General features: G+C 42.2%; 1 protein-coding gene and 1 pseudogene across 3 annotated transcripts in view; both read left to right on the top strand.

The window, feature by feature from the left end:
• Polr3F (RNA polymerase III subunit F) overlaps positions 1-23,447 on the top strand; it is a 718,140-nt gene that overhangs the window by 238,321 nt on the left and 456,372 nt on the right. The gene's annotated exons all lie outside the window — the stretch shown is intronic.
• Positions 15,425-16,277, top strand: LOC137615503 (uncharacterized; annotated as a pseudogene).

Here is a 23,447-nt window from a genome sequence, read left to right as displayed (position 1 = left end):
CATGGAATGCAGAGGTTACTACCCTCGCGCGAGTACCTTGTGGGTGTCGTGTATAAAGCAAAGGCGCGTAAAAGCCACTATTCACAGGCTGTCTTCCATTTAGTTAATTCTTTCGTCAAAGGGATGGGCCAATACTGAGGCACCAGCCAATCTACCAGAGCCACGCCACCCACGCCCGAGGCGAGCGCCATCTGAACAACATCCTTCTTTTTGGACTGCTAGATTTGTGTGTAATTTGTTGTGCTCTCGGCGTGTTTTCACACTTGTGGATTTATTTCGACATGACCGAAGCTCCATCTTCACCCATTCCAATGTTAAGTACCATAGTTTGTTTTGACAGCTTTTTGTATTATCGGGCTTTTGTCTTATATCCAGTATAGTCTGTTTTATCATTCCGTCTGGCCCGTCCGCGGCGGCCATTGTTTGTTCCCTTGTCTTGGGGAGTTCATCTTAGTCTGCCCGTTTGATACTCTGTCACTTAGGTTCTTGGTTAAGTCCCTGGCCTTATGCCTTTTGAACCGTCATTATTATTATCGTTATTATTCCCATGGTACTTTTTGCTAGCAAGTCCAGTCTATGAACAAGATTAGCGTTCTAGCTTTATTATAGTTTAGTACCCGCCCCACTGGGGCGTTCGTCAGTCGACTTTGCCATTTAATTTGGGTTTTAGCAGACGCTATTCTTCGTTCGTAGTCTTATCTTGATGTTACAATTTTATTTTTATACGTTTATAATAGTGTTGTGTGCTTATTAGTCCTGATTTTGTGTCCAAAGGAGCGAGAGATTGGGGTTCCCGTTTTCTGTTCGCAGTCACGAATTACCCCTTTCTCTCGTTTTCTTTCTTATCTCAGGTGGGTGAGTGGATTTCCCGTTTTCCGTGTTCAACGGGTTCTCCCTCCCTCACCTCTCCCCCTACGGGTGTATGATAACTTACGAGTTATTTTGGTTATTTTTCAATAGTTAGCATTATTTATTAGGTCCGAGTTCCGTTTTCTCCCCGTTACGGCTTGGGAGTAGTTCTGAACATTTTTCCACTCCGCCTTGAGTTCTACTCTGCCATGAGGGATTCTCAATGACTTTAGAACTATTGTTATATATATATATTGTTTACTTACAACCCTCTGGGACGGGCTTCATATTGTTTAGATACGACCCTCCGGTGGCCCTTACTACGGTCTCAGGCCACGGCCATATCCACACAATAGCCATTGTTATTACAACTGAGTTATTATTCACAATATAATTATTCAGGACCTTTCATCTCCCTCCGGCTTCACCGGAGATCGTCAATACGCTTTACTATTATCTTAGCCTTAGCCTTTAGCTACGGCTTGTGTTTTATAAATTTCACAATTGAATTATTATCCACAATTGAATTATTCAGGACCTCTCATCCCCCTCCGGCTTCACCGGAAATCGCCCATGCACTTCACACTTATATTTGCCTTGCCTTTAGCTACGGCTTGTGTTTTATATTTATTTTACAGGCCCAAAATAACGCTAACAATTGAAAAAAACCAAAAATAAATAACTCGTAAGTTATCATACACCCAGAGGGGGAGAGGTGAGGGAGGGAGAACCCGTTGAACGCACAAAACGGAAAACGGGAAATCCGCTCACCCACCGGAGCTAAGAAAGAAAACGAGAGAAAGGGGTAACTCGTGACTGCGAACAGAAAACGGGGACCCCAAGCTCTCGCTCTCTTGGACACAATATCAGGACTAAAAATCACACAACACTATTATAAACGTATAAAATAAAAATGTACATCAAGATAAGACTACGAACGAAGAATAGCATCTGCTAAAACTTAAAATAGATAGCACAGTCGAGTGACGAACGCCCCGGAGGGGCGGGTACTAAACAATAACAAAGCTAGACCGCTATCTCGTTCGTAGGCTGGACTTGCTAGCAAAAAGTACCATGAGCATAAAAACACAAAAATCATAACGGTTCTAAAGGCATAAGGCCAGGGACTTAACCAAGAACCTAAGTGACAGAGTACTAAACGGGCAGACAAAGATGAATTCCCAAACAAGTGAACAAACAATGGCCGCCGTGAAGGGCCAGAAGGGAATAATAAAACAGACTATACTGGATATAAAACAAAAGCCCGGTACTATAAAAAGCTGACAAAACAAACTATGGTACTTAACATTGGAATGTGTGGAGATGGAGCTTCGGACATGACAAAATAAATCCACGAATGATAAAAAAGGGCGAGAGCACCACAAAAAAATTCCACACTAAGAAGTCCAAAAAGAAGGATGTTGTTCAGATGGCGCTCGCGTCGTGGCGTGGGTGGTGTGGCGCTGGTGGTTGGCTAGGGCCTTTGTATCGGCCCATCCCTTTGACGAAGGAATTAACTAAATGGAAGACAACCTGTGAATAGTGGATTTCACTCGCCTTTGCTTTATACACGACACCCAATAGGTGCTCGCGCGAGGGTCGTAACCTCAGCATTCCATGCTTTTATCTTTCTCTGGTATAATTGGAAGGTTTTATCAGAAAAGGTATATAAGAAGGACTCTTTTCACCGGGCGCCACAGGTCTCTCCCCAGAAATAGATTTTTCCTTCGTCAAAATCCCTTTTACGGGCCTGTCACTGCTTCCCCGACCCTCAGAGGTCGGCAGATTGCTTTAGATTATTTATTCTTATGTCATTATTATCACTTTTAAGATTATACAGCCCCATTACCATTGCTGGTGCTTTTATATTTAATTGTTTTAATATAGAGCTCCGGCTCCCACTGAATTCCCTTAAGCACCAATATTGCATTTAACTAATGTCTGTTAATAGGGTTTTTTAACCCCTTACCAGAGTTTCAAGGAACACCAAGACTCATGTCTCCTTTCTTTTACAGAAGGTCCGTTGTACTGCCCAAGGATGCCCTGCCTCGTTCAACGACCCCGTTGGGCATGACCTCTGTCGGTCCCACGCATACTGCGCCATCCCCTTTATCCGGGAACCGGGACAGGCCCAGTATATGGTCTGGTTCCTGATTTGTGCTCGCTCTGTTACGAGTTGTCCTCAATTCTACTGAACGATGATGTAAGTGGGTTTTCCTTTTGTTCCTTACAGTATTTCTCTTTGGCAGACACTAATTTAGCCATTAATATGACATACACGGTATATTTTAGAGAGCAATCCCCCTCCTGCATCACTAATCACTACAAATCTTTCAGGCAGTTGATGACTCTCTTCGGTCAGCAAGGGCTACTCTTCATCCTTGGGTGTCGGGCTTCGGCAGGAATGCCCCGTCTGGCGCACCCTATCTTCTCGATGGAGACATGGGCTCCCATCTCTTCCCAGGCTCGACTACTGCAGCAGTCTCTCCTGAAGTTGCTGCCCCCTTAATTGAAGAAGTCAGGGCCACCATTTCCGCGGAGGACGAACCCCTCGTACCGTTGGACGTGGCAGATCTAGATATAGACGTAGAACCCAGGGACGAGCAGGTAAGTGGTGCCGAGTTGGTGGAAACCCTTTTCTCTCCTACTCCCTCTTCTACCTCTTCCTTTCTAGGTTTTGATAACTCTAAGGCTTCTCCTCGGGATCCCTCTGTCCCCGTACGACCCAAGGTGAAGCCACTTCGCACTTATAAGTCTTCAGCTTTGCCAGTATCAACGTCACCGGTCCCCGGACCCTCGACAGCTCCTGATATTCATATTGCTCCTCGTAAAACCACGACTCCTAAGAAGTCTTAAGTCTACCAAACCCAAGACACCACCAATGGGTGGCTTTCAGGTAGCCTGGGGCGATCTCTTCCCCATCGAACTGGTCAGAGATATGGTCAGAGAACAAATTCAACATCAGTCTAGGGCAATGACAGAGATTAAGGATATGGTTGCTACTCTGATCCGCTCCGGAACTCAGCTTCCTCCTCCTTCTGCCCCAGATGCATCGAAGCTACCTCCCTTCGATAAAAACAATCCTTGGCGGTTTGCCTTGCATGCCCCATTCTTAGATGGTTCCCTAACTCTTGAGGGCATAGGCACCCGCCCTCTAGAGGACCTGGAGTTCTACCCCCCGGGCCTAGAATTCCCATTCAATGGCTTCGTGCATTTAAAGGAACATGCATTGGTCCGTATGGACAAGGTACCGAAGGAAACAGTGATATTTCCGAAAGAGCAGGCCCAGGCTATCTGGGCCAGAACCCTATCAGAGTGGGGGTGTATTAACTCCAAGCTCACCCCACACAAAGATGCCTACACTATTTTTACGACAGCGGCCTCCATCTCTTTGCCGCTCATAGACAAAGTCACAGAGCTGATTATACAGGCCATCAAGGAAGGCTCTTCCATGCCAGCTCTCAAGGAGACGGACCCCACCTCTTTGCTTATTCTGGGTACCTCTGCAACCTGGGATGACGCGTCTTCTACCTTCACAGTGGGGAAGCTAGACCCGGACTGTGCCTCTACTCATTTCTCTGAGAAGCTTCCCAGATTACTAGAGAGTCTTCTCAAAACTGAGTTCGAGACCCGTAATAGACTAGCTAGGTCCCTCCACTCCATCACCTCCATGGAGTCCTTAGCATTGCTTTACCCAGAGGAAACGCTGTTCAGAGTCGCCACAAAGAACCAGCTGCTGTCCTACCAAATAGACCTCCATGACTTCTGGTCGGCTCGAGTTAGTTGCAGGAAGTTCTTTCTGTCTGAGGCCTCCATCAGACATGAACCGAACAGGCTGATAGCGTCCTCCTGCTGGGGTAAGAACCTCTTCCCTCAGAACGAAGTTGATAAGGTTCTTCAGGACGTGGCGAGGGCAAACCAAAATTTGCAAGTAAGGTGGGGTCTCTCAGCCAAAAGGAGGTTCGAATCCCAGAAACAGACGTTCTTTAAGAAGAAGCAGAGGTTTAGTCCTTACAAGACGGTCCGGGGTAACTCGTCGCCACAGTCTTCCGCTGCCTCGACTTCTCAACAACCGGCTCCCCCTCAGCAAGTAGTCTACCTCACCCTCCCCCTGGTACACAGCCCAACCCCTCTTGGATGTCCTCTCCTGCATACAACCCTGCCTACAAATCCTCCGGTTCCTTTCGTGGACACCAGAGAGGAAGCTTCAGAGGTAGAGGACAGTTCCGCCAACTCGGCGGACCTAAAGCAAGGGGTGCCCGTGGAGGGAGGGGACCTAGGTTCACTCCCTCACAATGATGTGATGCCGGTAGGAGGGAGACTTTATCACTTCCGAGACCATTGGACCTTCAGTCCATGGGCTCACAGCATAATATCCAGGGGCTTGGGTTGGAAATGGTCACAGGGATCCCCTCCTCCACCAGTGACCTTCTTCCAGAGACCCACTCCCATCCTGGAAGAGTACACCGCAGAGTTACTGAAGAAAGCGATCAAACGGGTTCGATCCCTGAAGTTCCAAGGCCGCCTGTTTACAGTCCCGAAGAAAGACTCGTCGGCGTTGAGGGTAGTTCTGGACTTGTCGAAACTAAACTCTTACATCCTTTGCGACAAGTTCCGTATGCTGACTATCTCTCAGGTACGGACCTTACTTCCCTGTGGGGCCGTCACCACCTCTATCGATCTTACCGACGGCTATTATCATGTCCCAGTAGCTCGAAACTTCTCTCCTTACCTAGGCTTCCGTCTCGGCAAGAAAGCCTTTGCATTCAAAGTCATGCCCTTCGGTCTTGGGGGAGACGGTGCTCGAACAACTCAGAAACCAAGGGATACAGATCATCGCCTATCTGGACGATTGGCTCATTTGGGCCCAGTCAAACCAGGAATGCAACAGAGCTATGTCGAAGGTACTCCACTTTCTCGCCAAACTGGGCTTCCAAGTCAATCTCCGAAAGTCTCGCCTACAACCATCAAGCCACTTCGAATGGTTAAGCATCCGTTGGGACCTTTCAAAGCACAGGCTCTCCCTTCCTCCCAAGAAGGTAAGAGAGATAGCTTCCAAGGTCAGGAACTTTCTCAAACACAAACAAGTGTCCAGAAGAGCTTTAGAACGAATCCTCGGCCTTCTCCAATTTGCCTCACTGACCGATCTCCTATTAAAAGCCAAACTCAAAAGACATCATCGAGTTTGGAGAAAGAGAGCGACAATACCTTTAAGAGACAAGACCTTGAAGATCCCCTCTGTCTTAAAAATGAGACTACAACCATGGTCCAAACGGAGGAACCTCTCCAAATTGGTTCCTCTACAGTTCCCCTCTCCACAAGTGACAATTCATACCGACGCGTCTCTGATTGGATGGGGGGGTTACTCCCAACATCAGATGTTTCAGGGCTCATGGTCACCCGCCATGAAGCAGTTCCATATCAATGTTCTCGAAGCCATGGCGGTGTTCTTGATCCTGAAGAGAATCTCTCCTCCGAGGTCGACCCACATCAGAGTAGTCTCAGACAGCACGGCAGTAGTCCACTGCCTCAACAGAGGGGGATCCAAATCACCCAACCTGAATCAGATCCTGGTCACTATCTTCGCCTTGGCAGCCGACAAAGACTGGTTCCTGTCAGCAACTCACCTAGCAGGAGTCCAGAATGTGATAGCAGACTCATTATCCAGGACAAAACCACTGGAATCAGAATGGTCTCTGGACATACACTCCTTCCGGTGGATACTCAGGCTGGTTCCAGGTCTCCAGGTAGATCCATTCGCGACCCAACTCAATCACAAACTCCCATGTTATGTGACCCCGAACCTGGACCCTCAGGCTTATGCCATGGACGCATTAACCCTGGATTGGAACCATTGACAGAAGATCTACTTATTCCCTCCAGTGAATCTTCTACTGAAAGTCTTACACAAACTCCGCTCCCTCCACGGGGCAGTGGCTTTAGTGGCACCTCACTGGCCAAAGAGCAGTTGGTTTCCTCTCCTCCTCGAGTTGAAACTCCGTCCCTTCCGGATCCCATTCCCCAAACTGACCCAAGTGGTCCAAACTCGGACTGTGTCGGATTCCTCAAGGATAGCCAAAACCCCAACTTTGTGGATTTCATGAAGTTTGCAGCTCGTAAGGATGCAAACATTGACCCGGATAATGTCCTCTTTATAGAATCAGACAAAAGGGACTCTACGATTTGCCAATATGATTCGGCAGTTAAGAAACTAGCAGATTTCTTAAAGAATTCAGACCATTCGGTTATGACCCCTAATTTAGCCATCTCCTTCTTTAGGTCCATATTTGACAAAGGCCTAGCAGCTAGCACTATAACCACCATTAAGTCAGCTTTGAAGAAGGTCTTCCTGGTTGGGTTAACATTAACCTGGCGGATTCTTATTTCTCGTCTATTCCAAAAGCATGTGCTAGGCTTCGACCTTCGGTTCGCCCACAAAAGGTCTCTTGGTCTCTGAATGATGTCCTCAAACTTGCCTCTGACACAGACAGCGAATCCTGCTCCTATATCACTCTTCTTAGGAAGACTTTATTTCTAACGGCTTTGGCCTTGGGTGCTAGAATCTCAGAACTAGCAGCTCTCTCACGAAACTCAGAAAACATAGATTTCCTCCCTTCAGGTGAAGTACTTCTTTCTCCAGACAAGGCGTTCCTAGCTAAGAATGAAGACCCCCCAAAATAGGTGGTCCCCTTGGAAGATTATTCCTCTTCTCCAAGATACTTCTCTATGTCCAGTAACTACTCTCAGGGCCTTTTTAGCTAGGACTGCTACCCGATCGTCTGGCCCCTTGTTTATCAGAGAACAAGGAGGTACCATTTCCATACAGGGTATTAGGCAACAGATCCTTTACTTCATTAAACAAGCCAATCCGGGATCATTTCCCCACGCTCATGATATCCGGTCAGTAGCTACCTCCATCAATTATTTCCAAAATATGGATTTTGATGACCTTAAAAAGTACACGGGTTGGAAATCTCCTATGGTTTTCAAACGCCACTATCTAAAGAACTTAGAGGCCCTTAAATACCCAACGGTTGCAGCTGGGAGCCGTATCTCTCCCCAGTGATCTCTTGTTCTTCCTTTCATCCATCTCTTTTCTTCTCCCTCCAACCCGCCACTCGCACCACGACGCCGCTTCCTTGGTGGTTCGTTAGCCCTAGTTTATTACATATTACGTTAAGATGATTGTAACTTTTAATGTGTTTACCGTAATTTAGTGTTGGGATATTCTTAGCCCTGTCAGTTTTGTTGATTGTTGTGTTCTGATACTCGGAGGTTTCCTTGTTATCATGTTTGTTTAGCCTTACGCTCACTTTGCCCTGTGACTAGTTTATGATTCCTGCTTACTTACCTTAATATAATATATGGTTCTCCTTACATGGTGTTTTTTCTCTCCACTCATTACTAATTATTATTGGGCTTGGAAGGCATTCTCTGGTACATTTTCACCAGCCGCCACAGGTCGACCCAGAAAAGGGAATTTGACGAAGGAAAAATCTATTTCTGGGGAGAGACCTGTGGCGCCCGGTGAAACCCTTCCCTATTCTTTTGCATGATCCCACCCTTTCCTTTCCAAGCCATCATGTCCAATACAGAAGGATGTTGTTCAGATGGCGCTCGCGTTGGGCGTGGGTGGCGTGGCTCTGGTAGATTGGCTGGTGCCTCTGTATCGGCCCATCCCTTTGACGAAGGAATTAACTAAATGGAAGACAGCCTGTGAATAGTGGCTTTCACGCGCCTTTGCTTTATACACGACACCCACAAGGTGCTCGCGCGAGGGTAGTAACCTCTGCATTCCATGCTTTTATCTTTCTCTGGTATAATTGGAAGATTTTATCAGAAAAGTGTATTAGAAGGACCCCTTTTCACCGGGCGCCACAGGTCTCTCCCCAGAAATAGATTTTTCCTTCGTCAAAATCCCTTTTTGGGAGTTGAATAGCGTTTTGCAATTGTCCTAGGGTGACTGTCTTCACGTTTTACTCAACCTGCATGTTTGGCCAGGTAGCACAGGTCTTGGGAACTTGTTCCCTATGTCTGCTTTCTGGGTATCCATTAGAAATCACTACCCCTGTTCTAATGCTGACAGGTAGACATTCCTTTGTGCCACCTTACCCATTCTTAGGCTTCCCTTTTTAGTTTTTGGGAGGCTAATGGCTGGTTGTGAGGACTTATCCTCTGTGCCTTATCACTGCAGACCCCTTAGAACACCATTCTCATTCTAATAGGGCTGTTAGGCTATCCTGCCGCCTTACCAATTTCATAGTGTCCCATCCTTAACCCCCTTGTGCTTGTTGGTGTGTCTACCTGCTGTGGAACCTTGTTCCCCTCCCAGTCCAGTTCCCTGGCGACTGAAGTACCCTTCGTTGCCATTTATGGATGGGATATCTTATAGGCTATCTAGCCTGGTCCTAGGTGGATGAAATTTTTTCCTTCCCTGGATTAACTCTCTCTGCTGCCTTAGAGTCCCCTCTTGGGTGGTCTCACTACCCTTTCCCCTTCCTTGTTAGGCCATATCCTTACTGTCTTAGGAACTACAGTTCCTTTTGTCTAGTCTTCTTACCCTATCATTTGAGTTTTTACCTCACCTGCTAGTTGGGCTAGGCTTGCTTGAACAGTATTTCCTATGGCCTAACCCTAACCAGGCAGAGAGCTGACACCCCCTATAGTTCTCCTCTACCACCTTAGTAGTTGCCTGATCTTTGGTGGCCACTTCTCATCTTGGACTATGTATCTCTTGCTGCGGAGTCCTAACTCATTTGCCTGGTTAGTCTATCTTGGCAGAAGTGTCGCCTTCTGGCCCTGCTTCCGGTCTTGTCAATCTGAGTTCTTCTAGCATTGGATTTGAGTTGGCTATGGGGGCATCCCCTCTGCCACATTAGCTACATCCTTATGCAGGTCATCTATACCTCCTTCCCCTCTTCATATCTGAGGAATATCCTTTGAATTTTCAATTCTTGGCATCCTGGCCATCTTGTATGACTCTCATTATTTTACGGGCAAATCCCCCCTCTTTTTCATGAGTTGATGATAATGACTAGGTCATGGCAGGTTTCCTTATTTGCTGCCTTTCATTCCTGTGCCCTTCCCCCTGATTGTGGACTCTTCCTTATGGTATCGTTCCCTTTCTCCTTGTCAACTGGACAATGCCTCTGCCTCATTGTGTCGACATGCCTGGGGTATTGAAAGGTCAGTTTATGCTGACACGGTTGCTAGTAATAGGTCCTGCCCTAGATCTGGCTGCTGATGCTTCAGGGGCAGTTGTTGCCAGTTTATGCAGAATGATGAATGAATTTGCCACCTTAGGTTGTCTAATAGACTGACTTTGGGAGGTACTGGTATTCCTTTGATGTGACCGTTTCTTCCATATTTCAACCACACTGTCATTGATAGTTTATTTATGAATCTCTAAAAATTTTTGAGCTGTTTGGCCGGAGTCGCCATTGTAGGAATGTTTATTTTAGAAATATTTTTAAGTATGTTTCTTTTGTATGTTTTTTTATATATACTTAGTCTAAGATTGAAAATTTTTTAATGATTTGTATTCATTGCAAATTTTCCTTCTTTACAGGTTGCTGATAAAATGGAGTGTTTCGATGGTAACCTGTACCAGGCGGGTTAAGTTGCCCTTTGAGCACAAAACTTGCTGGAAACATGTGGACTGTCACCACTCCAAAGGGTCTATTGCAATTTAGGAACCTACCAACTGCCAGGTTTGCAAAGACCTAATAGACACTAGCTTCCATGCCACCAACGTCCCCCAGGATGTTAAAGCGCGGAATCAGTAAACTATTCGTCACTGGGCTAGAGGCGTCTAGAAGAGCTCTCAACAAGGTGCCCCTCATCTTCCCACTAGTAAATCAAAGACCTCCTCTTTCCTAAGGTCGGGGTGACCGCTGTTTTTGGTCACCATTTACTGACAGTTCAACTCCCGCCTGTACCATTGGAGCATGCAGATAATGAAGTTAAGGACCCTTTACAAGTGATGAGCCTAGACGCCAACAACATGTCGACTACTTCTTTTGTGATGACAGAGAGGGAGAGGATCCTGCTGACCACGGAATCCTCTGATGAGTCACTAGGTGTACATCAGGGTAGTACGGTCCCCAGTACTTTTTCAGCTCGCTCTCCTATTCCTGTATCTCAGTCTCTAGCATCTACTTTGACCCCTGTTCCTACATGGGGTAAACCTTTGCTACCAGGTCAAATGGAGGTTGTGGCATCCATGATGGCTTTCATGGGAAATTTTCATGCATGTGCTCAAGCGTTCCTAGAGACAAAAATAGAAGCTTTGCAAAAGGCACCTACATCTAAGGCTCCACCAGCTTTGAGCTTGCCTGAATGCTCATTTAAGCTTTAAGTGAAGGGTACATCCACATCAGAGAAGGCTTGGGTTCTAAGCCAGTCTCTGACTTAGAGTTCTTCTCCTTGATTTATAGTTATCCTTACTGTTATGTAAGGCTTAACTCGGAAGCGTCCATTAGGGATGATACTATCTCTAAGGAAACGATCATCTTGGACCACAGCAAGGCTCAGTCTCTTTTGATTAAGGAGCATCTAAAGATGGCTGAATTTACTAATACCTAACTTTATGCTTTCAGCAGGAAGCAGACCACCTTTGTAGCTCCCAAGGATACTGTCTTTCCCTTTGCCTCTAGAAGGTTATAAAGAAAGCAGTAGTGGAGACTAGACCATTGCCAGTGCTAGAGGAGTGCAAACCTATCTTCCTAACCCTTATGATTTGGACAGTTGGGAAGATGTCAAACATACTGTTACTGTTGGAAAACTAGATAAAGACATTGGAGGCAAGCAGTTTAATGAGAAACTGCCAAGAATTCCTGAATCCCTATTAAAGGAAGAATTGGAAGCTAAAGAGAGACTATATGCATCTTTATCCTTCCAATCTTATCTGGAGATGCTAATTATAAACTATTCTAAATCTGATCTCTTTCCAGTCTTGTTAAAGACTCCCCGGTCCATGTTCCATAGAGATCTCCATGCTTTCTTCCTATCCAGAAGAGCATGTAGAGAACACGTTTTATCCGCAAGGACGATCAGGCATGAACCTAGAAAACTGATCGATTCCAACATCTGGGGTAGAGACCTCTTCCCCAAGAAATTGGTTAAGAAAGTCATGGACAAAGTGACTCAGGAAAATAAGACCCTTATAAAAAAGTGGGATACGTCTAAAAAGAAATTTACCCTTGGAGAAGGACCTCAACCAGAGGGCAAGAAGCCTAGAAGACTCTTTAAGGGAAGTATACCTAACTTTCTGCTTTCAGCAGAAAGCAGGCCACCTTTGTAGCTCCCAAGGATACTGTCTTTCCCTTTGCCTCTAAAAGCTTAGAAGCTGTAAAGAAAGCAGTAGTGGAGAGTAGACCATTGCCAGTGCTAGAGGAGTGCAAACCTGTCTTCCTAACCCTTCTTATGGTGTGGACAGTTGGGAAGATGACCAACATACTTTTACTGTTGGAAAACTAGATAAAGACATTGGACGCAAGCAGTTTAATGAGAAACTGCCAAGAATTCCTGATCCCTATTAAAGGAAGAATTGGAAGCTAAAGAGAGACTATATGCATCTTTATCCTTTCAATCTTAACTGGAAATGCTAATTGGAAACTATTCCAAATCTGATCTCTATCCAGTCTTGGCAAAGTCTCACCGGTTCATGTTCCATAGAGATCTCCATGCTTTCTTCCTAGCCAGAAGAGCATGTAGAGAACACGTCCTAGCCGCAGCAACGGTCGGGCATGAACCTAGAAAACTGATCGACTCCAACATCTGGGGTAGAGACCTCTTCCCAAAGAAATTGGTTAAGAAAGTCATGGACAAAGTAACTCAGGAAAATAAGAGCCTTATGAAAAAGTATGATATTTCTTCTAAAAGGAAATTTACCCTTGGAGAAGGACCTCAACCAGAGGGCAAGAAGCCTAGAAGACACTTTAACGGAAGAAAATCTTTCCTGTCACGACAGCCTCAGTTGCCGCCATTCCTCAGACTGTGTACATGGTTCCCCAGCAGTATATATCATAGTCCCCAGCCTTCAACCCTGTGTATGAGGGAGCCACCATTACATTTCACCCTGTCAGAGTCCAAAAGAGGAGCGTCAGTGGCAGGGGAAGGTCTGTAAGGGGCGGTCAGTCTAAAGGCTGGGAAGTAGAGGCAAGGCAGTTAAGGAAGCAGATCCTTCATAATAACTTTACTTTTTTAGGGATTGATGGGAGTTTGATCCCCAGGCTCACAGTATAGTCTTGAAAGGACTTAGCTGGAAATGGAGACAGAAACCACCCTATTTCAAGAGGTATTTCCAACCCACAACCCCATTCTAGGAAGATAAGGGAGTCATCTGTTGCAGAAAATCCATGAACTTTTTAGGGCGGCTATTCTGCGTGCCCAAGAAAGATTCGAACACTCTTTGAACTATTGTGAACTTGTTCCCACTAAACAAATTCATTCTGAACGACAAGTTCCAAAAGCTGACTATCTCGTATTTACGTACCCTACTACCCTAAGGGGCGTACACCATCTCCATAGATCTTACAGACGCCTAATGGCATCTTCCGATAGTTCAGCACTCTTCCTCATACCTTGGTTTCAGACTGGCAAGAAAGGCCTATGTATTCAGAGCTATGCCCTTCGGGCTCGGTATAGCTCCAAGGATTTTCACGAAGCTAGTCGAGGCTATCGTCCAACAATTATTATTATTATTATTATTATTATTATTTCTTGCTAAGCTACAACCCTAGTTGCAAAAGCACGATGCTATAAGGCCAGGGGCCCCAACAGGGAAAATAGCCCAGTGAGGAAAGGAAATAAGGAAAATAAAATATTTTTAAGAACAGTAGCAACATTAAAATTAATATTGCCTTTATTATTATTATTATTATTATTATTATTATTATTATTATTATTATTATTATTATTATTATTATATAAACTATAAAGACTTTAACAAAACAAGAGGAAGAGAAATTAGATAGAGTAGTGTGCCCGAATATACCCTCAAGCAAGAGAACTCTAACCCAAGGCAGTGGAAGACCATGGTACAGAGGTTATGGCACTACCCAAGACTAGAGAGCGATGGTTTGATTTTGGGGTGTCCTTCTCCTGGAAGAGCTGCTTACCATAGCTTAAGAGTCTCTTCCACCCTTACCAAGAGGAAAGTAGCCACTGAACAATTACAGTGCAGTAGTTAACCCCTTGGGTGAAGAATAATTGTTTGGTAATTTCAGTGTTGTTATTTGTATGAGGACAGAGGAGAATATGTAAAGAATATGCCAGACTATTCGGTGTATGTGTAGGCAAGGGGAAAGTGAACCGTAACCAGAGAGAAGGATCCAATGTAGTACTGTCTGGCTAGTCAAAGAACTCCACAACTCTACTAGTGGTAGTATTTCAACAATTACGGAGCAGAAGCTTCCAGGTGATGGTATACCTGGACGACTGGCTAGTCTGTGCTTCAAAAAAGTCGGAATGTCTTCTAACAGCTCAAGACGTCATGAAATTCCTACAGTCTCTGGGCTTTCAAATAAACCTCGAGAAACCCAGGCTGTCACCGCCTAGGAATTCCAGTGGCTAGGACTTAACTGGAATCTAAAGTCACACACCCTCTCTCTACTGCAAGGCAAGAGGAAGGGAATCTCAAACTGTCAGGTGTCTACTGTACTTCGTTAAAGAGTACTCACCAGTTGGCAACAGGAAAGAGTTTTGGGTTCACTGCAGTTTACTGCTGTGACAGATCTAATCTTAAAAGAAAGACTCGAAGATGCCAACAGAGTCTGGAGAAGAAAGGCATCAAATGCTCAGAGAGATCTTTGCCACAAAACCCCGGTTTTACTGCGAAAGCAGCTCAAGGGGCCCGGGCAGAATGCCAATATATGGGGCTATAGGAAGAAAAACAGAATCCTGAAAAAATTCACTGAGCTTCGTATGGCGATGGAGAAAAAGCATATACGAAATATTTTGTCAAAATTCCTTTTTCATAGCTACAGGGTAATTAGTAAAATTAACTCAATAAACCAGAACATTGTTCCCGACTAGAAAATGTAGTATTTCTTCTGTTATTTTAAATTTTGGTAATTATTACACTTTAGTGCTAAAGAAATTGTGAACATTGGCATCTGTATAGCTTCCATGAGTCACAAGACTATGTATTACACGGCAAATTACACCCTTCGCCCTTCAGTCTTACCAGCAGGGTTGCCATTTGGCTGTTTTTGCGGCCAAAATCGTCAAATTTGGCCATATGGCAAACCGACTGGCCGTATTTTGGCCATATTCCTCTCCAAATGATTTTACACCAAATATTTTACATATCTCATTTATATGTCATCTGTTATATCAAATATCTTAATTTATAATCAATAAAATCAAATAAAAGGACAATAAAATAATATAACAGCCACCTAGCCCATATGTTGCTTACCAACCGACACGTACTGTACATGTTCAGGACGAAGAGAAGGTAATGTGTTGATTGAAATAGGACTCGGAGTAGGAGACTCGACAATCTGACCGAATCATCAGTACGAATTTGAACCTGTGTACGCATCATATGTGATATTTGCTTTTTGTCATTATGGCATCAAGTAAACCTAAATGGAAAGGGAACTACGATAGTGGGAGGAAGTACAATAAATCATGGAAAGATAAATTTGTGTTGGTAAAAAGAGCTTGTGAAGGAAGTGAGGATGCTTTTTGCAAACTATGTAAAACTACCATAGCTCCAAAAACATCTCGACTTGCTGATCATAAAAAACAAAGGGCACTTGAGCAGGGTAAATTCTTCAGCAATGTGTCAACCATTGCCAGCGAAAATCTTTAATAAACAGGACTCAGAAAAAAAAGCGTATTTAAATATAACTTGCAGTTGCCATTGCTTGTCATTGCACAACAGCTAGTGTTGACCACGTGGGGAAAATACAGGTGCGGCTACAGACAAACATTTGTGTTTTGTTATCAGATATTACAGTGAATCAAAGTCGACTAATGTGACCGAGTTTGGAGGCCTCGCACCCGTTGTTGGAGCAACTGGCCATGAATTCTTTGTGACCTGGAACCACAGCTTGGAAAATATGGGACTCGAGTGGTCTAATTGTGTTGGTTTTGGAAGTGATGGGGCTTCAGCAATGATAGGCGAATATAATTCAGTGTGGTTAAAAGTAAGAGAAAAATCACTCAACTGTCAACTCAACAAGTGTGTATGCCATTCCCTCGCACTTTGCATGGAAAAGGCATTCAACAAATTACCCTCTAGTTTAGGATATCTGTTGCATGAAGTTCCTAAATGGTCCAGTAAGAGTGTCATACGAAGAGAATCTTTCAAAGAACTGTTTTTGGTTATGGATGCAAATGAAGAAAGAAAAGGAACAACCCTCCCATTTCAAAAACTCAAATCCACGATGGTTCGTAAGAGGAAAGATCATATATAATATCTTTGTAAACTGGGAGGAATTGAAAGCTTATTTTTCAGTTGCCTTACCAAATGCAGATGCATCCTGTCGCTACAAAGCAAGGGAAATTTTGAATATGTTAAAAGATAAAAAAAATCTTTTGTACTTTCACTTTGTGTCACCAATAGTTACAGATTTTGAGAAACTTAATGCACTTTTCCAAGCTACCAATGCTGATCCTTAAGGCTTAGTAAAAGAGTTACTTCTTAACCATAAAATTCTACAGAATAGAGTACATAACAAGAGTGGAGAATTCTTATCAATAAACAAGGTCGATTATGGTGCTAAATTTACACAGGAACTGAATGCATATATAGAAACAGAAAATAACTCAAATGATGTGGTACAAAGTACAAATGAGATTAGGCATTGATGTAAAGTTTCCTTTGTGAGGCTTTAAAACAAGTGGAAAGTAGACCCCCAGAATCAACAGCAATATTCCAAGGTCTTAGTGCATTCTCTCCTTGTAAGGTATTGAGTCAAACTGATCGTGTGGTATTTAAAGATTTTCCATTGCCACACTTGGGAAAAGATAACGAAGATGACATAGAGCAGTAATACAGAAAAATATTGCATTTGTCATGGGCGGAAGAGTCTGTTTTCAATGGCAAGATTCCCAGTGATGCAGTCTCCTTTTGGTCTGGGGTCTTAAGGTACAAAAATTTGAGTGGGAACAAGCCTTTCAGAGAATTAGGTAACTATATCATGGCTTGTCTCACAACACCCACTAGCAACGCTGTTGTCGAAAGGATCTTCTCTTCTGTAACTTGTGTTAAAACGAAACTACGAAATCGAATGAGTTCAACAATGTAGGAGGCTATCATCAGAATTCGTACACATCTCCAGTTTCAAAGGAAATGTTGCAGAGACCTTAAAATAAACCAAAACATGCTAGCGCGTTTTAACTCAGTAAATATGTATGAGCAGGAGGGTGTAGAGGGCGAAAAGGAAGTTGATATCCTAGCTTTTTGAATATGAACTAATGAGAAATAATTGGATGTGAAAAAAAATATTGTAAATATTGCTTACACAGTGAAAAACCAAGAAATGAACAGTTTTAGACAATATATGGAATCATTAGAAATATATGATGCATGAAAAAAACAAGAACTGAAATTATTGCATATCTTTGTGATTAAGATAATTTTATTTCCACAATACACCTACCTCTCTACACCTTGGAATTGAAAATAAGGTAAGAATACTTCTTTCAAAAAATATCTTAGGTATGAATATCTTTGTACGTATATACAAGGCTTATTCAAATATATACTGCGTGTAATTTGCAAAGCAATATAAACTCTCTCTCTCTCTCTCTCTCTCTCTCTCTCTCTCTCTCTCTCTCTCTCTCTCTCTCTCTCTCTCTCTCTCTCTAATATAATGTATATTTAGGCTACCACTCATCTGTATATGAAGTTTATATTATTGTGGGTTCAGATACACATGCATTTTATATATTCAAGCTCCTATTTCTTTGTGTGCATGTGAATATATATAACGTGATATTCACAGTACATGGTGCTATGAGAGTAAATGGAATCATGCCAAAAATGTGAAGGATTACCAGCGGATACTCATGGATATCTATAGCTTTCTATAATCTATATATACCTTTGTTTCGATTAGTACCGTAATTATAACAGTAGTGATGATGATAATGATAATTGTATTTATAATGTAATAATAAATTTGGCTGTAAACTAAAATTAGTTTAGCCGATTTTGCCGTGATATGAAAATAATTTGGCCGTAGGAAGTTTTCTCCATCTGGCAACCCTGCTTACCACAAACCTCATAGAGAGTACATGTCTGAGTTTGACATCTGACATTCGCTCATTCTTACGTATGTTTTTTTCTCGTTTTTCGGCAAGAATTTTATCATTTCATAGAGGTAAAGATAATTTCAACATCTTGCTAACACAAGGAATAAGAAAATTTGCTCTATTAAGAGTTGAGAAGAGGGTAATATCGATAGTGCAGAGAGAGAGAGAGAGAGAGAGAGAGAGAGAGAGAGAGAGAGAGAGAGAGAGAGAGAGAGTGGTATGGATGGAGAGGCGATGCCCTTCCCTGACACGAGCCAAAGGAAGCAAGATATTGACCAAAAGGATCTTTGTTTATGATTAAATTACGATAAATAACTTTGTTTTCCTTTATCACTATCAAAAAAGGAAAAAAAGGATCAGAAAATTCATAATAATCAGGATTTATTAATATTGTCCTTGTAAAAATACAAAGAAAAACTTTGAACGTCCTCTGACATTCACTAATTTTTACGTTTGTTTTTCTCGTTTACGGCAAGAATTTTATCATTTCAAAGAGGAAGAGACAATTTCAACATTTAGCTAACATAAGAAAGAAGAAAATTTTCTCTATTAAGAGTTGAGAGAGAGAGAGAGAGAGAGAGAGAGAGAGAGAGAGAGAGAGAGAGAGAGAGAGAGAGAGAGAGAGAGAGAGAGTGTGTGTGTGTGTGTGTGTGGTGTGGATAAAAGAGTGGCTGCCTTGCCTCACAGGAACCAAAAGAAGCAAGATATTGAGCAAAAGGGTCTTCCTTTATGATTATATTATGGTAAATAACTTTCTGTTCGTTTATTAATACCCAACAAATAACATGAAATATATAATAATCAAGATTTATTAGTATTGTCTTTGTAAAAATATGAAGAAAAACTTTAAGCGCCTGTATCTCAAAACTATACTTATTGGCCTTCAAGTTCAATCTACTCCCATATTTTTAAAGATATAGCATTGAAATTTGGTATGTAAATTAGAAAAACACTATAAAATAGAAAAAAAACAAGCCCTTTTTTCAATTTTTCTCATATTTTCTTCATTTATCCCCTGATTTTTTGTTTATTTTTTCACCATAATGAAAATATTCATATTCAGCAAAAAAAAAAAAAAAAATGAGTTTTAGGAAAAACTCCTCATTCTATTGGAGGTCTACATCAAGTCTATATAGGGTAGTAATCCCAGGTCTTAATATTAATTGTCAAGGGAGAAGATAGAATTTGAAAAACACTCATTTTTAGGATAATTTGCCCTGGCGTTGCAAAACCAAAGGTCAGAGGCAAAAATCCTATGCAGTTTTGGGATGTTCTAAGTCACCTTATTAATTGGTATGAATGTCATAGTCCTATCCTTGAAAGACGGCATTAGTCGGCCGCCCCCCTCAAGCTGTGGTCCACTGCCATGACTTAATTGACACAAGTCCTTCTGCAGTATCCTCCTCTTTCAGTGACAATTGTGACGGATGCCTCGGAAGAAGGTTGGGGGGGGGGGGGGGCGAGTGGGGGAGTGTGGGGGGTTTACTCTCTTACCAAGAAAGTACAGGGTCGGTGGTTAGTTACATTTCCGGAAGTGGGACGACTTTACCTCAGCTCATAGCATCCCTGTGCTCATAGCATAGTCTCGAAAGGACTAGGCCAGAAATGGAGACAAAAACCACCCAGTTCAAGAGGTTCTCCCAACCTGTAACCCCATTCTTGGAGGATTATGTACAGGACCTTCTCCGGAAGGGAGTCATTTGTAGTATTCTCAGAATAAGGCTGGTAAATCTTTATCCAGATTCTACATTCTTGGCAAAAAACTAACTTCCCAGGAAATGCTTGGGGGCATGGAAGATTGTTCCACTACAGGAAGGCCCTTCTCTTTGCCCTGTGTAGTGCCTGAAGGCTTATTATTATTATTATTTTTATTAATAGCTAAGCTATAACCCTAGTTGGAAAAGCAAGATGCTATAAGCCCAAGGGCTCCAACGGGGAAAAATAGCCCAGTGAGGAAAGGAAATTAGGAAATAAACAATATAAGAAGTAATGAAAAATTAAAATAAAATATTCCAAAAACTTTAACAACATTACAACATATTTGATATATAAACTATAAAAGGATTTATGTAATCTTCTTGTTCAACATAAAAACATTTGCTGCAAGTTTGAACTTTTCAAGTTCTACTGATTCAACTACCCGATTAGTAAGATCAATCCATAACTACGTCACATCTGGAATAAAACTTTTAGAGTACAGTGTAGTATTGAGTCTCATGATGGAGAAGTGCCTGATTATTAGAATCAACTGCATACCTAGTATTACGAACAGGATGGAACTGTCTGGGAAGATCCAAGTGTAAAGGATGGTCAGAATTATAAAAAATCTTAGGCAACATACATAATGAACTAATTGAATGACGGGTCCAGATATTAATATCTAGATCAGGAGTAAGAAATTTAATAGACCATAGGATCCTGTCCAACAAATTAAGATGAGAATAAGCAGTTGAAGACCAGACAGGAGAACAATACTCAAAACAAGGTGAAATGAAAGAATTAAAACAATTCTTCGGAATAGATTGATCACCAAAAATCTTGAAAAACTTTCTCAATAGGCCAATTTTTTGTGCAATTGAAGAGGACACAGACAAAATAAGTTTCTCAAAAGTAAATTTGCTGTTGAGAATTGCACCTAAAATTTTAAAAGAGTCATACAAAGTTAAAGAAACATTATCAGTGCTGAGATCCGGATGTTGAGGAGCCACTGTCCTTGACCTACTTACAATCATACTTTGAGTTTTGTTAGGATTCGAATAACTTCATACCCAATAATTTGCAGGATGCAGTAATTTTAGATAGATCCCTATTAAGGGATTCAGCAACCCCAGATCTAAATTCAGGAGATGGAATTGATGCAAAAAGAGTAGCATAATCTGCATATGCAATAAGCTTGTTTTCCAGACCAAACCACATGTCATATGTATATAGTATGAAAAGTAATGGGCCAATTATACTACCCTGAGGAACACCAGATATCACATTCCTATACTTATTATGGTGCCGTGCCCATCAACAACAACCCTTTGCAATCTATTGCTTAAAAATTCAATAATGATGCCAAGAAATTACCCACCCACTCCCAACTGTTTGAGTTTGAAAACTAGGCCATGATGATTAACATGGTCAAAGGCAGCACTAAAATCAAGGCAAATCATACGAACTTCCTGACCACAATCAAGGGCTTTCTATACAGCATGGGAAATTGTAAGAAGGGCATCACATGCTTGAAGGCCTTTACAAAAACCAAATTGCAAACGAAGGAACAATGATTACCTTCAGCAAAGTTATTAAGACGTTAAAGATGTTAAAAAACTAGATAATAGGGGAGTTATGGAAATGGGGCGGTAATCAGTTGGACTTGAGCTACCACAAACACATTTACATCGTGGAGTAACATTACCAATTCTCCAACAAGTGCTAAAAGCTCCCCTTGTTGCTAACTTGCGCAGAATAACAGATAACATTGGAGCTAAGAAATCTGCAGACTTTTTGAAAAAAAAGGAAAAATACCTTTTGGGTGTACACCTCTATAAGCATCAAGGTCCATCAACAGAGCTTTAATTTTACGAGATTGAAAACTCAAACTAGTTAGTTCAGCCTTAGGAAAACAGGAATGAGGAAGTTCGAGTTTCTTATTACTCTGCTTGCTGTCAAACACATCTGCCAAAAGGGTTGCCTTTTCCTTTGGACAGTGAGTGACAGAGCCATCTGGTTAAAGTAAAGAATGAACTGTTGTATCTACACCAGAGAGTGTAAATTTAAGGGTAGTCCACCACTTATGTTCCTGGGTTGTACCTGAAAGGTTTTCTTTTATGGTTAAATTCTTTTTTTTTCAGTCAAAACATAAACTCCATGAGCAAAAGCTGTAAGCTGAGTATAGTTATTCCAGGTCAAATCTGATATATTACCCTTCCAAAGATGATAGGCCTCCTTCTTCTCCAAATAAGCATGCCTATCTGTTAAAGTGCCGGGCCTTTAAAATCGTTAAACTTTTTAAATGGGGGGACGACGGTGTAATCTTTCTCTGAAACATCTAAGGTCCAAACTCAACTAATTCATTAGAATGGCTGACCCTTATAGTATACCATCGGGTCATGCCCCTTGGAAAGTTGTCTCTTCCTTAAATTTTTTTCCAATCTTATGTCCTTTGCAGGCTTACATGCTTACACAGTATGTAAATCTTCAAGAGCGTTCTTCAAACATTACTTACGTCAGTTGGAAGAGATTAAACACTTTATGGTAGCTGCTGGTAGTGTGATTAAACCAGCATCTTAAGTGTTGTGCATGGACTCTTATGGGCTGTATAGCTGGGACTTCTTAGTCTACCTTTTGCAAGGGTATTAATGTACTGTTTATAATTGTATAGAGTCAAAGGTGATATTTTCCTTTGATATCATGAGTCTTACTATTTTACTACTGTGTTATATAATTTTGTGACCTGAAAACTTCCGGTTTTTGTACATATCTACTGTGTATAATGTTATATTGTTTACTGTTACATTTATGAATCTTTGGAAACAATAAAAGATTACTGTTTCTTTTGCATTTCCTTTCATTGGACCTACAGTTCAAAATAAAAGCAGTGTACCTCGATTTTAACCCTCCTTTTATAGACTTCGGTCTTTTCATCTACTGGAGACGAAGATCTTATTCACAGGGAGAGGGACTGTGCTATTGATTTTCTTTGCTCCTACTTTTCTACAAAAGTATTGCTTGCGCTCTTAGCTTGGTATCATAATTTCCAATGCCAAAGGAAGTATGGTTATATCTATGAGGTGTAAAGGGGCAAAACTCCCCTAGCCACAATCGAGAATAATAATTTTCTGGTACACTTCAGTCAGGACAACATGGCTCGAGCCCAAAAAACGGAGTTTGACATAGGAAAAATCTATTTTTGGGTTAGATAGCCATGTCGTCCTGATGGCCCGCCTGTTACTTTTCATCTCCTCCTAATTCTTATTGTGAGGCCTCGCATCATTTGATGTCTGCTCCTGGAATCCTTTCACAGGAAACTGTTAGTTGTAGCCACTGGGATCGGAATCTGTAACGGCTCTCTCACTTACTTAGCCAATCCAATCCCATTTCATTCGAGACAAGGTTAACTCTTCTTGGAAGGATAGCCTTGGCTTGTCTAAACATGTCCCAGATGTATACATGATATCTCTCGGGATATTCGCTCCGGAGGTTAGAACTCTGTGATACCTCTACAGGTAAAATTCTCTGGTATATCACTCTCAGAAATATCCCATTTAGAAAGCTGCTGTTGAGGAACTTCCATTACGACGACTTGGCTATCTAACCCAAAAATAGATTTTTCCTATGTC

This window comes from Palaemon carinicauda, chromosome 21 (genome assembly GCF_036898095.1).
Source record: "Palaemon carinicauda isolate YSFRI2023 chromosome 21, ASM3689809v2, whole genome shotgun sequence".
NCBI classification, from domain to species: domain Eukaryota; kingdom Metazoa; phylum Arthropoda; class Malacostraca; order Decapoda; family Palaemonidae; genus Palaemon; species Palaemon carinicauda.
This window is presented reverse-complemented; position numbering and strand designations above follow the sequence as displayed.